Below are 14,547 nucleotides of genomic sequence, written 5' to 3'. Positions count from 1 at the left end.
GCAGTCGGTTAAGCGTCCGACTTCAGCCAGGTCACGATCTCGCGGTCCGCGAGTTCGAGCCCCGCGTCGGGCTCTGGGCTGATGGCTCAGAGCCTGAAGCCTGCTTCTGATTCTATTTTCCTCTTTCTCTGCCCCTCCCCCGTTCGTGCTGTGTCTCTCTCTGTCTCAAAAAATAAATAAACGTTAAAAAAAAAAATTTTAAAAAAATAACTCCACCAAATAGAGAAGAAAAGGTAGTAAGTCATTAAAAATTCATTAAATTCCAAATGAATTAGAAAAAGCAATGAAGTTACTTGGAACTGCGATAGGAATTCTGTTTTAAAATAACCAATTCAATTTACCCAATAGGTTCACTTGAAGATTCAGTTTAAATATGATTATGAGAAATTTATAGCTAAATAACATTACATCAATTCTTTATTTTTTCCCCAGTATACTTTCATACGTTTCTTTTTAATCTTCCTTATACATTCTTATCTTCCCTAAAAAAAATAATGAATAATAGAGGAAGTGATGGGTCAATGAAATTTCAGATTCACTGTAACTAGATTTCCCTTCTCAAAAATCTTCCACCTTCTTAAATCACTACGAATTAAACGACAGTGTTTCCTTTATTGCAAACTTCCATGCCCAGGATGTTCATCTTTTCTTGAGAAACCGCAGGACCATTCGAGCACAGTCATGCCTACCCATCTTTGCCAAACATGTGGAAACGTGAATTATCGGAGGAGCTACATAACGACAAGTCTTTGACTTGAGGTAACAGAAAATTTGGTCAATTCTTCCTTGCCCTAATGCTTCGTCTATGCCCGTACTACAAAAATTCTGCTTTTCTCCCCACGGCAAATAATCGAAACTCAACTCTAGTCCTCTTCTCTCTATGCCCATGTTTATTGTTTAAATGTGTTTGTTTCTTCTTTCTCTACTTACCAGGTATGGCTCCTTGGGCGAATCACAGTATCTCTGCAGTACTCAATTTTATCTGTAAAATAAGAAGCTGGGTTAGACAAGCTTTCAAATTCCATTGAATTCCAACATCCTGTCACTGCGCTTAATACGAAAATTAAATTTTCTCAGTATCCTTTAACTTTGATAATGACCAGTCACACGCACAGGTGTCTGCTGGAGAGCCTACAATTAAAAATTTTTCATTTACTGTTTCTATTAGAAAATAGTCTTCGTAGATAATGCACACTTCTCAGATCGTTCCACTATAATCTCTTGAAAGAGAAAAGTTACAGGTAATCTAAGATACCATCATATTTTCTGAAAAAAAACTTTTTAAAAAGGTTTCTTTTTGAGAGAGCAAGCGAGTGAGCAAGCATGAGTAGAGAGAGGAGGACAGAGACAGACGGAGACCCAGAATCTGAAGCAGCCTCCAGGCTCTGAGCTGTCAGCACAGAGCCCGACTCGGGGCCGGTGAGATCGTGACCAGAGCCGAAACCGAGGGTTGGATGCTGAGCCACGCAGGCACCCTGATACCATCATCATGTTTTCGTAATTCCATCTAAAAGTACATTTTGGGGCACCTGGGGGGCTCAGTCGGTTAAGCATCCAACTCTTGATTTCAGCTCACGATCTCACTATTTCTGAGCTTGAGCCCTGGGTCGGTCTCCAGGCTCTGCTACCATCACAGAGCTTGCTTGGGATTCTTCCTTCCTTTCTCCCTTCCTTTCTCTCTTCCTTCCTTTCTCTCTTCCCTCCTTTCTCTCTTCCTTCCTTCCTTCCTTCCTTCCTTCCTTCCTTCCTTCCTTCCTTCCTTCCTTCCTTCCTTCCTCTCTTCCCTCCTTCCTTTCTCTTTCTCCTTCCCACTCTCCCTCTCTGAGAGATATATGAATAAACATTAAAAAAAAATAAACATCTGGGGTGCCTGGGTGGCTCAGTCAGTTACACTCCAGACTCTTGGTTTTGGCTTTGGTCGTGACCTCACGATTCCTGAGTTTGAGTCCCAGGTCAGGCTCCATGCTGATGGTGTGGAGCCTGCTTGGGATTCTCTTTCTCCCCCGTGCCAACCCCCCTCCCCCCCACCGCCCCTCCCCTGACCTCTCTCTCTCTGTCAAAATAAACAAACTTAAAAAAAAATAATACATTTCTCATCAGATTACAGCAAATTAGGATTCTTGGGGATAAAGATTCTCTACCCTGATTTCAAGTCCGTTCTCTTTAAATAGGACTTTTTTGTTCCCATTATATTTCTGTTATTTGTAATATTGTTGACTTGCTTTTGTCAACAGCATCACCTTGAACTTTGTCCTCAGAATGCTCCAATCCCAGAAGTTCCCATTTCCTCTAAATTAGATTTCGTTTCTAGTTTTATTTTAAAACAACATTACAAATCCTAAATCATTAAACATATATTTAAATTTCACATAAAAGTAATCATTTTTATAGTCCTGTTATGACTGTTAAAATGACAAAAATTAAACATCAACGCAAGAACGTACTGAAAGTGACATATGGAGAGGGGGGACATGTTTCCTCGCTAGTCAAAGTGTATACATCAGTATGTTCTTTTGAGGGGATATTGTTAACCATGTATCCAAAGCCTTAAGAGTTTTAACCAACACATTTCACTTTTATGAGTGTGCCCTGAGGAAATAATTAAAAGGAAAACATAGGAATCCCACTTACAGAAGCAAAAATCTGGAAACTTCAACGTACATCAATAGTGGCTTGGTGAAAGCAACAGACATACAAGGATGCAATTTAGTACAATACAGACATTAAAATTGTAATGTAAAGCAACATAAAAGATCATGGGAAGATGTTCATTTTAAAAAGTAGAAAATGGCTGTAAAATAATGTGTATAGTAGGATCCTATTTCTTATAAAAATACCTATGGGGGTGCCTGGGTGGCTCGGTGGGTCAAGTCTTCAACTCTTTGGTGGTTTTTTTTTAGTGTTTATTTTTGGGAGAGAGAGAGACAAGAGCGTGAGCAGGGTAGAGGTAGAGAGAGAGAGAGAGGGAGACACAGAGTATGAAGCAGGCTCCAGGCTTGAACCCAGGAACCTTGAGATCATGACCTGAGCCAAAGTCAGATGCTTAACCAACTGAGCTACCCAGGTGCCCCAAGGCTTGAACTCTTGATCTCAGCTCTGGTGTTAATCCTGAGATTGTGATTTCAAGCCCCATGTTGAGCTCTGTGCTGGGTGTGAGGTCTACCTTTTTTTTTTCTTTTAAATACTTACATATAAACATTTACACATGTTAGAAAGTGAGCAGTTATCTGCCAAAATGTGAATACTGGTTACCTCTTGGTCAAAGAATTACAGGTGGATCTTTTGGTACTTTTCAAGATTATTGCACTGATCACATATTCATCGTAAAAATTATTTAGAAGCAGTAAACTATCGTGTCTAGATTATGCCTAGCCACGTAACAGAGACCTTTAAGGAATTAGTCGTTTCAATGATTCTGCTCATATTTCATTTTCGTGGAATCTAATTTTGATCTATTGCACAATTGCTCATTTTTCTTTGTACTGAAGAAAATTAAAATTAGCGATGATGGGTAACAAAGAAAATAAAAATAACATCATCTACCTCTTCACACCTATCTCATTCTCTATCTTAGGACACCTGGTCTTTAATTCCTAAGTTTTATGTTTGCTTCCTCTTTTTCAGAACAAATTATAACAACTGTGCTTGTGTGCCTGTTACTTGGTTTTGATGTGCGCATCCAAGCTCCATGAGTTCAGAAGGTTTATCTTTTTGCTTCATTTAGCACAGATCTCATTAGATAGTTCAATGGGACCAAATAAAAGGACACAACTACTTAGGCTTTAGAACATCTTAAAATCCAAAGTCCTTAGATTGGTTTGGTTTGTTCCTGTGACCCACGGGTTGGCAAAACATCCCCCGAGTTTCACCAGTTGGAGCTTATGCAACCTAACGCACAAAAGAAAGTATACTATATCAACATCCAGTAGATTTGTGAAAAACAAGACTATCCATCTTGATGATTTAGGGAAAGTTAATCTTCTCTACATGTACGGCCCATTATTTAATTTTATGCCTTTAAAAGATTACAGCTGATAAATCAGCCCTAATCAAAACTTTGAACTCCAAATATAATTAACCAAATGGCACCCTAGTGCCGTTTAGGTGAAAGTTAATGGGCAGGAAGTTCACGCTGAAGGCCATTTTTTACAACCTGAGCAAAGTGGAAGGGCATGATAAAGCATTAGTTTGGGGGCTATCAAGAGAGAAATAGCTTAATTCAGAAACAAATATATAGAATCCTTATTCTTCAGAAGTAGGTGTTTCTATCACCTATAAAGACCGGCTTCCAAAGCAATTAGTAGCACAAGCAACGGGCTTTTTTAAACAATTCTATAGAAATCACTCTGATCTAAGCAATGGTTCCATATTAGAGCTCTTTTCCAAGGATTTTATTGGTCAAGCTCCACAATGAAAGTACTGCCCATAGTAAAGATATTCTGTTTCTTTTAAAATAATTAAAAGTTTAGCTTTCTCCATCTTTTGGTCTAGTCTTCCTCAAGTGAGTCTGAAACAACAGTTCATCATCTTCTAAAAATATGAAAGCAAGCACAAATAGAATTCCAAGACCAAGAAACTGAAACAAAAGAAGTCCTCCTTTTTCCTTTGAAGCTGCTCTCATCCCATAGGGTCCCTGAGTGAGTAAGCCTTTCCCATGCCAAGTGTTCAGAGCAAAAACTGAAGTGGAAAACTACTCAGTTATCTGGCAAATTCTGTCAGTGAGGCAAGCCAACCTAGAATGAGGCTCTACTTTAGTACCGATTTTTACTTATGAGTTTTCTAAGAGATTCAAGATTTAAAATTCAGTCTCCGGGATAAAAATTTTTGTTTTACATTTTAAGTGGGGGAAAAGTAACTAAGATAGCAAAAGCCAACCCCTATTCTCAAGTACAGTTTGTGAGGTGACAGAGATAACCCTAAGTCCCTTCATAATGGAATATCTTACTTTAAGTCCTAATCCGTGCACAAGAGTGCTTACTAAAAAGGATTCCTAAAACATCTATCCCCAACTGGTTTATGACTGCCAGTAGCACCTGGGTTTGTGTGTTGAATGCAACAGGCACAGAAGTTTCTGGCGGGAACCCTTATCAAACTTAAACCTCAGAGGGGAACCATTCAGACTCAGCCTATAAACTTCAAGGTTAGAAGCTAACATTTCAATGAACTGCCTGATCTTTGATGGTGAATCACTGTGAAAACCCAAAAAAGTCCCGGTCTGGGGGATAAACATGAGAGAATGCCACTCTGAAATAGGGCTTTGTAAAGATCTAACAATAAAGGCTCATATACTGACAGTGTGGTTTACCTCCAAGCCTAGTAATTAGTGCTACATTCAATCAATATGCATGCACTTTAGTGGGTTACTGGTCATTAAGGAAATTCTGAAGAGGAAGGACTGCACCACGACAGTATTTTGTCTTTAAAATACAAGTAACACCATATTTGGTTGAATGACTCCAAGAATTTTATCCTCCCAAAATGCTGATGGCAAAACTCTCAACTAAAATAAAGCTTTACCTTCCTTGAGATACATGTAAATATTAAACAACTAAGCAGGTGTTAGAAATATATTAAAGATTTCATTACTATGAATACCAAGCTGACAAGGTGACAAAACTGTAGTAGATACAACATTCTTCTCCCTTTATGCTTGGTTTCCATATTCTAAAAAAGTTTTCTATCAATGTCCAACCATATTTATGCTTATAATTAAGGTCATTTCCTTTAGACATTCAGTGTTGCAAACTGGTAGACCACAGGTCTAATTGTGCACTCAGATGTTTTCAGCCAGTACTCTTGATAACTGAATTTCAATCCTTTTATGGACGGGTGCATCTCTGGCTTTTCAGAGGCACTCCTCTTCCCCACAGCCTTACACCCAGATTTCTGGAAGCTTTCTCAAAGTCACAGTATCCACCTCGCCTCTCCTGGTCTGTTTTCCTAAATTAGAGGGCCTAGCATGTGTCACTCCTCTGCCACCAACCTACTACCAGCAGGAAACTGATCTTCCAGCCCCTTTGGGGTTTTTCTGCTTTTGTTTTACGGAGAGAGAGCACAAGCGTGTGCATGTGCACACACACATACACACACACATAAACACACACACACATACATGGGTCGAGGTGGGGGAGGGGCTGGAGGGAGAGAGAGAAACTCAAGCAGGCTCCATGCCCACGTGGGGCTTGATCCCACTACCCTGAGATCATGACCCACAGGAAATCAAGAGTCCGACACTCAACCATGTGTGACCTAGCCCCATTTGAAACCTCTCCCTGCATATCAGGCTCTCAATCTAAGACTACGGCCAAGTTTTGGGCATGTTTCCCAGGAAGAGGATAGCGAGTTCTTTATTCTCACCACAGTCTGAGCTTGAGATTAAACTTCGGAGCACCTGGGTGACTCAGTCGGTTAAGTATCTGACTCTTGATTTCGGCTAAGGTCAGGATCTCACAGCTCGTGAATATGAGCCCCTCTTTGGGCTCTGTGCTGCCTGCTTGGGATTCTCAATCTCTCTCCCTCTGCCCCTCTCCCCTCCCCCTCACGCACTCTCTTTTCACGCCCTCTCAAAATAAATAAATAAACATTAAAAAAAATTAAACTCTCTTGGCACAGTAGTCAGTGATAACCAGGAATATTTGACATGGCTTGTGTGGCACTCTTACTGATCCCTTCCCGTCTTCACTCTTACAAGTTCACCAGGTGCTTTCACACCAGCAGCCAACACCTATGACTTTGTGGGCTGATCTTCAGATACAAGAGAGGTATAAATCTGCCAGCTGATTGCCCCTCGTTATGAGGACTCTGGGATATGTCCTACACTTGTTCCAGAACTGCCCAGCAAGATAGGACCCAAGTTACTCTCTAGAGACTCCCCCCCCCCCCACCTTCCAGTGTTTGTTTATTTTTGAGAGAGAAATCCAAAGCTGGCTCCAGGCTCTGAGCTGTCGGCATAGAACCGAGGCAGGGCTTGAAATCACCAACTGCGAGATCATGACCTGAGCAGAAGTCAGATGCTTAACCAACTGAGCCACCCAGGCGCCCCACTGGAGACTTCTCGATAGTGCCCCTTTGTTAGCTGCCTTCTCTTCCCAGCCCCACTGCCCTCCAGCTATTCCTAATTACTTTCTTCCAATCCTCATCAGCTCTGCTGGGGGAAGCAGACTTGAGCCAGCTCATTTTCCCCAGTGTGGAGGAACAAAGATAACGGGCGACCAACCCCTCTGGAGACCCTGTAGTGTCCCCATAAAACAAAGTGACTCAAGTTGGACGTTGTGTGAGTTACAGTGTATGTATCATCTCTACATATATCGTGCTTTCAATTCTTAAGGGCTTTCGGGATATACATCAATTACACAAGGATGCTGGGGGTGAACAATACAATCATTCATCACACGCATCCATGACACTTGGCCGCATGTACTGCATCATGGCAATGCCGAATGTGCCATAATGTGCGAAAATTACTGTTACTACCGATAAACTGTGAGACGCCTTACAAGTACAGGTACTGGCGTTGTTGCTTTTTTTTTTTTTCCCCCTTCTCATTTACCAAAAGCCAGGATTAATTTACAAACTCAAATCCCAAACCTCAACATGGCTGTGAATTTTAAATTTGGAATAAGCACTCCTGCAACTCTGGCTTTTCATGTGGGCCTGCCTGAGAACTGCTTTCTGGCCAAAGCAGAGTGAAGAAATGCTAATGATGTTGAGGAGTGCGGTTCGGAGACTGGTGTTACAATCTTCTAATACATCTGGTATTTAAAGACTGATGAGACAGTACATTATATCTGCATGGTAATTTAGTTCAGAAGTTCACAATTATTTTATTTTCAATATTAATTGCTTTTGTCTCTCAATAAATGACTCTGTAGGAAGTGGAATTCAATTTCATTCATTTTCAATAATCGAGATTGCTTTGAACTAGCTCAATAACTCTCCGCTCCTCTTGGCCCCCGATGCATTGCTACCGGTGGCACATAAATAATCTCCGTTTTCTTTTCGGATTTTTTAAGCAGAGCTGCCCTTTGGCAAAAGAGCTCAGCAGACACTGTTTGCTCCCCGTGCTGTCGGCCCGTTCGCCACAGCCTCTTCGGCATGTAGGGTCCCTCCAACTTCTCAGGCTTCTCCTGCAGTTACCACCCCTGCCCTTTTGCCCCCACCCAGCTCCAGGGGCAAGTGACTCACTCAACACAGGGGACCATTTCTGGCTTCTTTGTCTTTGCTTATCCTCATACCATGTGCCTGAAGGAGCCTTCTCTGCCTGCATATCCAAATACACCAGGGAGTGAGTTCCCCGTTCACATCTCAGGCTACCAGATCCACAGAGCCTCTGGCCGTGTCCCCAGCCAGAAGGGAGCAGGTGGCTCCCCACTGGACTCCTCTGTACCCCTTCATCTCCTTACTCTGATTTAGCGGTATTCACATGCCTCTCCCCTCCACTAAACAATCTGCTTCTCAAGGTGACAAATGACAAGCCATTCATCTACAGATTTCACGTAGCGCTTAGCTGTGTTCCTGGTCACAAAAGTCTGAATGAATAAATAAACTAGTGGGGGAATTAATGACTATTTGGGGTAAGAGGCTTGTATTTCAGCCACGTGAAACCACATCAGTTCCTCCACCACAATTTGACCCACTCTGATCAAGTTGTACCGGCGCTGTGTGCATGTAGACCCCACCCAGCCCCCACTAAACAGAGGACTCCTCAAGGGCAAGGACAAGGGCACACAAAGCCCCGAGTATGAGCTCCAGTTCATTTCTGTGCAACAGACAGGATCGTGGTACCCTATGATTTCGTCAGTTTTTCTTTCCAAAGTTTACACTTCAAAAGAGGATTACAGGCAGGGTGCTTCATGGACCACTGCGTTAGAGGTCCCACTGTAAGGTCAGGGAGGGAGGGAGATGGGAGCCTTACCCACATCCCCAACCTGGCCCCAGAGGTCTGGGACCTGACTGAGGTCCTCTGTAGAAGATTTCAAAGTTTTAACCTACCATTCGAAGCAGAGGGACTTTGAAACCCCCTTTCAGTACCCCATCAACATTTAGGGAGCACATGGGCTCTGTTTATTGGTATAGGATTTCCTTTCATCTGCCTGCAAGGCCTTTGCAAGAATGTTGTAGTGGCTTACGGATCACAGGTGCCCAGAGGAAAGGACATGTGACTTCTCTTAACTGGGGTCCGAACTGGAATGCCAGCACAGTCTCTGCATCTCGGTCTCACGGACGGCTGCCCAAGAGTCAGTTCAGTCCATGAAGTGCTTACTGTGGGCCCGCTAAGCAAAGGAAAGTGTGTTTGGATTTAGGATGAGGCAAACACAAATATCTAAGGGTATGGGTCAATCTACAGGAACCACCTCCTTATCCCTAGAATGCTTACCATCTTTAGGGAGGGCCAGGAGGTTCAAATAATTACATGTGATAGAAGGCAGGGAGGGGAAGTTGCAACAGCTGGTAAGAAAAACATGCCCAGCGGGACAGTGTAAGCTTGTGAGTTCAAGCCCCACATTGGGCTCTGTGCCGATAGTGCAGAGCTTGCTTGGGATTCTCTCTCTCCTCCTCTCTATGTCCCTTCCCCACTTTCTTTCTCTCTCTCAAAAGAAAAAAAAATTTTTTTAATGACTTTCTTATCTTAATTGTGGCCCCATCCTCACTAATCCTGGCTTCTCTTTCTCTGTCGTGCTCAAGAAGCCACCAGCTTATGTATTTTTTCCAGATAAAGAGCATGAAACCCCCTCTGGGGAAAGGATGCTTTAGGGTAAAGGTAAGAGAGAACATAACTGGTACTTTGCTATCATTTTTCACTATTTTTCCCTGAAGGTACTTCCTGCTACTCTTCAGGAAAATGCTTCCAATTATAATGTAACCAACTCCTCTATACGGCTGTACTGTACTATTGTCCGTCTAAGAGAGCGAAGATACCCCCCATCCTATTTTAGGCTCCTCTGTGGGGTTGCCACAAAACAGGGCAGGACATTCAGTAAAACTTGAATTCCAGTAACAGCCACAACGGAGCATCGCCCTACACCTGTCAGAATGGCTAAACTCAAACAGGCAAGAAATCACCAGGGTTGCCGAGAACGTGGAGAAAAAGGAACCCTCGCGCACTGTTGCTGGGAATGCAAACTGGTTCAGCCACTGAGGAAACGCGTATGCAGGTTCCTCAAAAAATTAAAGCCAGAAATGCTGTATGATCCAGTAATTCTACTGTTGGGTATTCACCCAAAGAAAACAAAAACACTAATTTGAAAAGATAGACCCACCCCTATGTTTGTGGCAGCATTATTTCCAATTGCCACGACATGAAAGTAACCCACGTGTTCAGCAACAGTTTAACAGCTAAAGATGTGGTGCATCATATACTGGAATCGGATTTAGCCATAAAAAAAAATGAGATCTTGCCGTTTGTAACAGCGTGGTTAGGACTTAAAAGGTATGCTCAACAAAGCCAGTCAGAGACAAAGACAGATATGATTTCACTTTTATGTGGAACTTAAGGAAGAAAAGAAAAGGAAAAGAAATGAAGAGAAATGAAAAACCAGACTCCTAGGGGTGCCTGGGTGGCTCGGTCGGTTAAGCGTCCAACTTCAGCCAGGGCACGATCTCGCGGTCTGGGAGTTTGAGCCCCGCGTCAGGCTCTGGGCTGATGGCTCAGAGCCTGGAGCCTGTTTCCGATTCTGTGTCTCCCTCTCTCTCTGCCCTTCCCCCATTCATGCTCTGTCTCTCTCTGTCCCCCAAAAAATAAACGTTGAAAATAAAAATTAAAAAAAAAAAAAGATTTGAATCCCAAGTAAATAACCAATAACTGAGTATAGTATATAAGTAGGTCTCGAATATCGCATGGGATATACTTCTATCCAACTATTTACCTGAAATCCTACTTTGCCTTGGTGCCATGTATTTTTATTTGCTCCATTTGGCAACTGTACTTCTTTGTATCTCAAAATTGAGTTTCAGTGGGCCTACCAGAGAATTCGGGAGAAAATTTAGTATCCTGGTCAAGCGTCAAGCTTCTAGGATCGGACAAAAGAGTCTGCATCCTGTGTCACATATTGTGATAATAATTAAGACCGTGACAAATAGCCTGAGGCGCGTCTCCTCGGGATGTAAGGTACAATTCCGCCTTCTCGGGGCGCCTGGGTGGCGCAGTCGGTTAAGCGTCCGACTTCAGCCAGGTCACGATCTCGCGGTCCGTGAGTTCGAGCCCCGCGTCGGGCTCTGGGCTGATGGCTCGGAGCCTGGAGCCTGTTTCCGATTCTGTGTCTCCCTCTCTCTCTGCCCCTCCCCTGTTCATGCTCTGTCTCTCTCTGTCCCAAAAATAAATAAACGTTAAAAAAAAAATTAAAAAAAACAAAACAATTCCGCCTTCTCTATCCAGTGCGAGCTATGTGTGGCCAGTTAGCTTTGGCCAGTAAGATCAGAGTGGAAGCCCCTCCCCCTTCCCCTTCCTGAGTGATCACACAGGCATCTATCGAAGCAGAATTGCCATCAACTTGGGTCCTCGAATATTTACAATAAGCAGAGTGTCTTATAATGGGCATGTAGCATGAGTGACAAACACATTTTGGGGGCTAAATTAGCAAGATTTGTAGGATGATATAGCTTTTTTTTGTGGGGAAAGGCATTGATTTGAAGGCACAAGACCTACACCTACATCTTCGTAACTTTTTACTCATTGGCTTTGTGATGTCTGGCCAATTGCTCCACAGGTCCAAGCATCAGTAGAAAAACCGTGTTCTCTGCCAACCTGAGACTCACTACAGTGAGCACTTACTGCGTATTTGCTGCATGCGAACGCTGTGAGGACCGCAACAATCAGTAAACACAATCACATCATCAATAACGAAAATAAAATCAGAATAATGAGGCATAGCACCTTCATTGTACTAACCACATAACGGACACTGTTCTAAGTACGTTACGAATATGACTTCATGCGATTCTCACAACCACCCTTCGGCGTAAGTACGGCTACTATCCCCATCTTACCCACGAGGAGACGGGCACAGGGAAATTCAGCGGCTTATCTCGGTTAACCGCAGAGATCAGTAAAGGGATCAGAGCTATTAAAAGGGACAGAAGATGAGGACAAAAGGTGCATTTGCCAACATGTCCATCAGCACATCTCTTCTTTTATTGATAAAAGTTTTGAACTTGGGGGGGGGGAGGTTGGAGGGATACAGTTGAATTGAACAGTAGGCTAGTGACCTACGGGTGCTTCTTACTCTCCTTGCAGACTCTTAGCCGTCACATTCTTTCTGAAGGTAAATCCACATTTCCGACACTCCCTTGGACATTTCCCGACAGCCGATAGATACCTCAAAGTTATGCTCACAAACAATGCATTTCCTCTGCAAGTTCCTGCTTCTAATAACTTCTCTAATTCTATGAATGGAGTCATCATCTAGCGATGCAAATTTGAGTCCTTCTGTCCGCCACTTCCGACTGTCCTAGGGTGTGCTTTTCTGTCTTCTTTCCTCAACTTTGGTCCCACCTTTCTACAGCTTCTGTCCGTGTACTGCTTTACATTTTCCCTTCCTCTTATTTCTACTGGTCCCATCCTAGCATCATAGCTTCTCATCCTGCCTCTACTTCGAGCCTGTCCTAAAATATTGTACTTAGAGTTGCCTGCTTTTTCTTCCTTAAAGCATAGTTCTACCCTTGTCCCCTGCTCCACAGTTTTTAGTGGCTCATCATGCTTGACTAACTCCATACAAATTCTCCAGCCTGGCAGTCAGCGCTGCCGGTGGCTGTGGAGACGCTTAATTCTCCACGTCACATTTCTAAAGAAGGACTCCCATTTCTAGTCCCTCTTTAAAGAAAAAGCAACATTAGAAGGAATACTCCCTTTCTGCCAAGCCTGGTCAGACTGGGATAAATGTTGTTGCATATATGTGACAAAGCTGGGCTAGGCTGATTTCTTTGGAAGCAGTTTGCTGTGACGTGTCCCTAGTTTCCTTTCATTCACTTCCTCCACCCTTGAGTCTAGAGGCTTGTAGTTATCGACAGGCTCTATTGGGATCAAAGAGGCCAAAGTTACGAAGTCTGACTTAGCTCTTATTCCACATCGTATCCCTCCATTCCAGCTTTATTGGCAATTCCGCTGGTATCTAATCTGGTTTTGATTCGTGTCAAAACATTCAGAACCCATAGGTGAAGGAATATAGACGATGCCCTCCAAACTCCAATGAAATCCCTTTGCAATTCGGCATCGGTAGATCTCATGAGTCTCTTCAAGAGTTTTGAAACATCGGGGCGCCTGGGTGGCGCAGTCGGTTAAGCGTCCGACTTCAGCCAGGTCACGATCTCGTGGTCCGGGAGTTCGAGCCCCGCGTCGGGCTCTGGGCTGATGGCTCGGAGCCTGGAGCCTGTTTCCGATTCTGTGTCTCCCTCTCTCTCTGCCCCTCCCCCGTTCATGCTCTGTCTCTCTCTGTCCCAAAAATAAATAAACATTGAAAAAAAAAATTAAAAAAAAAAAAGAGTTTTGAAACATCAACCTGAAGGTTCTTACCCAAGTTCACCACTGGTCATCCTCTAAGTGCATCAAGCCCTCCCATACCCTTACATCATCGCGCGTTCTAACCCTTCGCACAGAACCCATGGTCCACCATTTGGAGGGAGGGCTGGGAAACTGTATGCTTCCGAGCCCTTCTGACGTTAGCTCCTTCAAGCAGGAAAGTCGGTCCTCATCTTCATAAATTCTCAGCTCCATCCCGTTCCCTCCTACTCTCTCCCTCCCCTTTACTTAGGTTTGTTCATCTTATTTTATGTTTTATGCACTTGCCTCATCTTTTCTGAGCTGTAACTTAACTCGGGGTATCTGTTGTCTGACAGCTCACACTAATGCATTAATATTAATATACTCAAAAACACTGACCGAATTGAACGTGTGCTTATTTTAAAATAACTAAGTAAACTGAGCTCGATTAACAATAAAACTTTTTCTTTTACTAATTCAAGGATTTCTGTGACTTTATTTTTGCAGATACCAGTAGCTTCCTTTTGCTTCTCATATTTCTATGCCCTTAAAATTTAAAGAAGCTGGACTCCACTTTGGTTTTTAGACATGAAGCATCCTTAAGATGTTTCTTTGAGGGGTGCCTGGGTGGCTCAGTTGGTTGAGTGACCGACTTCGGCTCAGGTCATGTTCTCACAGCTCATGAGTTCGAGCCTCACGTCGGGCTCTGTGCTGACAGCTCGGAGCCTGGAGCCTGCTTTGGATTCTGTGTCTCCCTCTCTCTCTGCCCCTCCCCTGCTCATGCTCTGTGTGTGTGTGTGTCTCTCTCAATAATAAATAAAAACGTTAAACAAATCTTTAAAAAAAGATGTTTCTTTGGAAGTATTTGGAAGCTTTCTTCCCCCTTGTAACCCACAGTCTTATTGCTGCAAACACTCCCTTCTCTCCCACGTTTATCGACAGAATATTCACAACAATTACACCTTTCTATTCCTCCTCCATGGATGTACTTTATCTCTTTCTTAATATCCCTGACAAATAGTTTAAACTCTGCTCTATCTCAACACCTGCTTTTCCTCTGCAAGGATTAAACA

The 14,547-nt window shown here is 43.1% G+C and overlaps 1 protein-coding gene across 11 annotated transcripts in view; it reads right to left on the bottom strand.

Moving 5' to 3' along the window:
* Positions 1-14,547, bottom strand: part of RARB (retinoic acid receptor beta) — a 769,461-nt gene that overhangs the window by 531,026 nt on the left and 223,888 nt on the right. For all 11 annotated transcript variants that reach the window (XM_023260626.2, XM_045037698.1, XM_011286272.4 and 8 more), the window contains one exon: positions 931-982. The gene's annotated coding sequence lies outside the window, so the exon portion shown is untranslated. The remainder of the gene's footprint in view (positions 1-930; positions 983-14,547) is intronic.

The sequence above is a fragment of the Felis catus genome, chromosome C2 (assembly GCF_018350175.1).
Source record: "Felis catus isolate Fca126 chromosome C2, F.catus_Fca126_mat1.0, whole genome shotgun sequence".
Classification (NCBI taxonomy): domain Eukaryota; kingdom Metazoa; phylum Chordata; class Mammalia; order Carnivora; family Felidae; genus Felis; species Felis catus.
The sequence above is the reverse complement of the archived record's forward strand: the minus strand, read 5'-3'. Positions and strand labels throughout refer to the sequence as shown.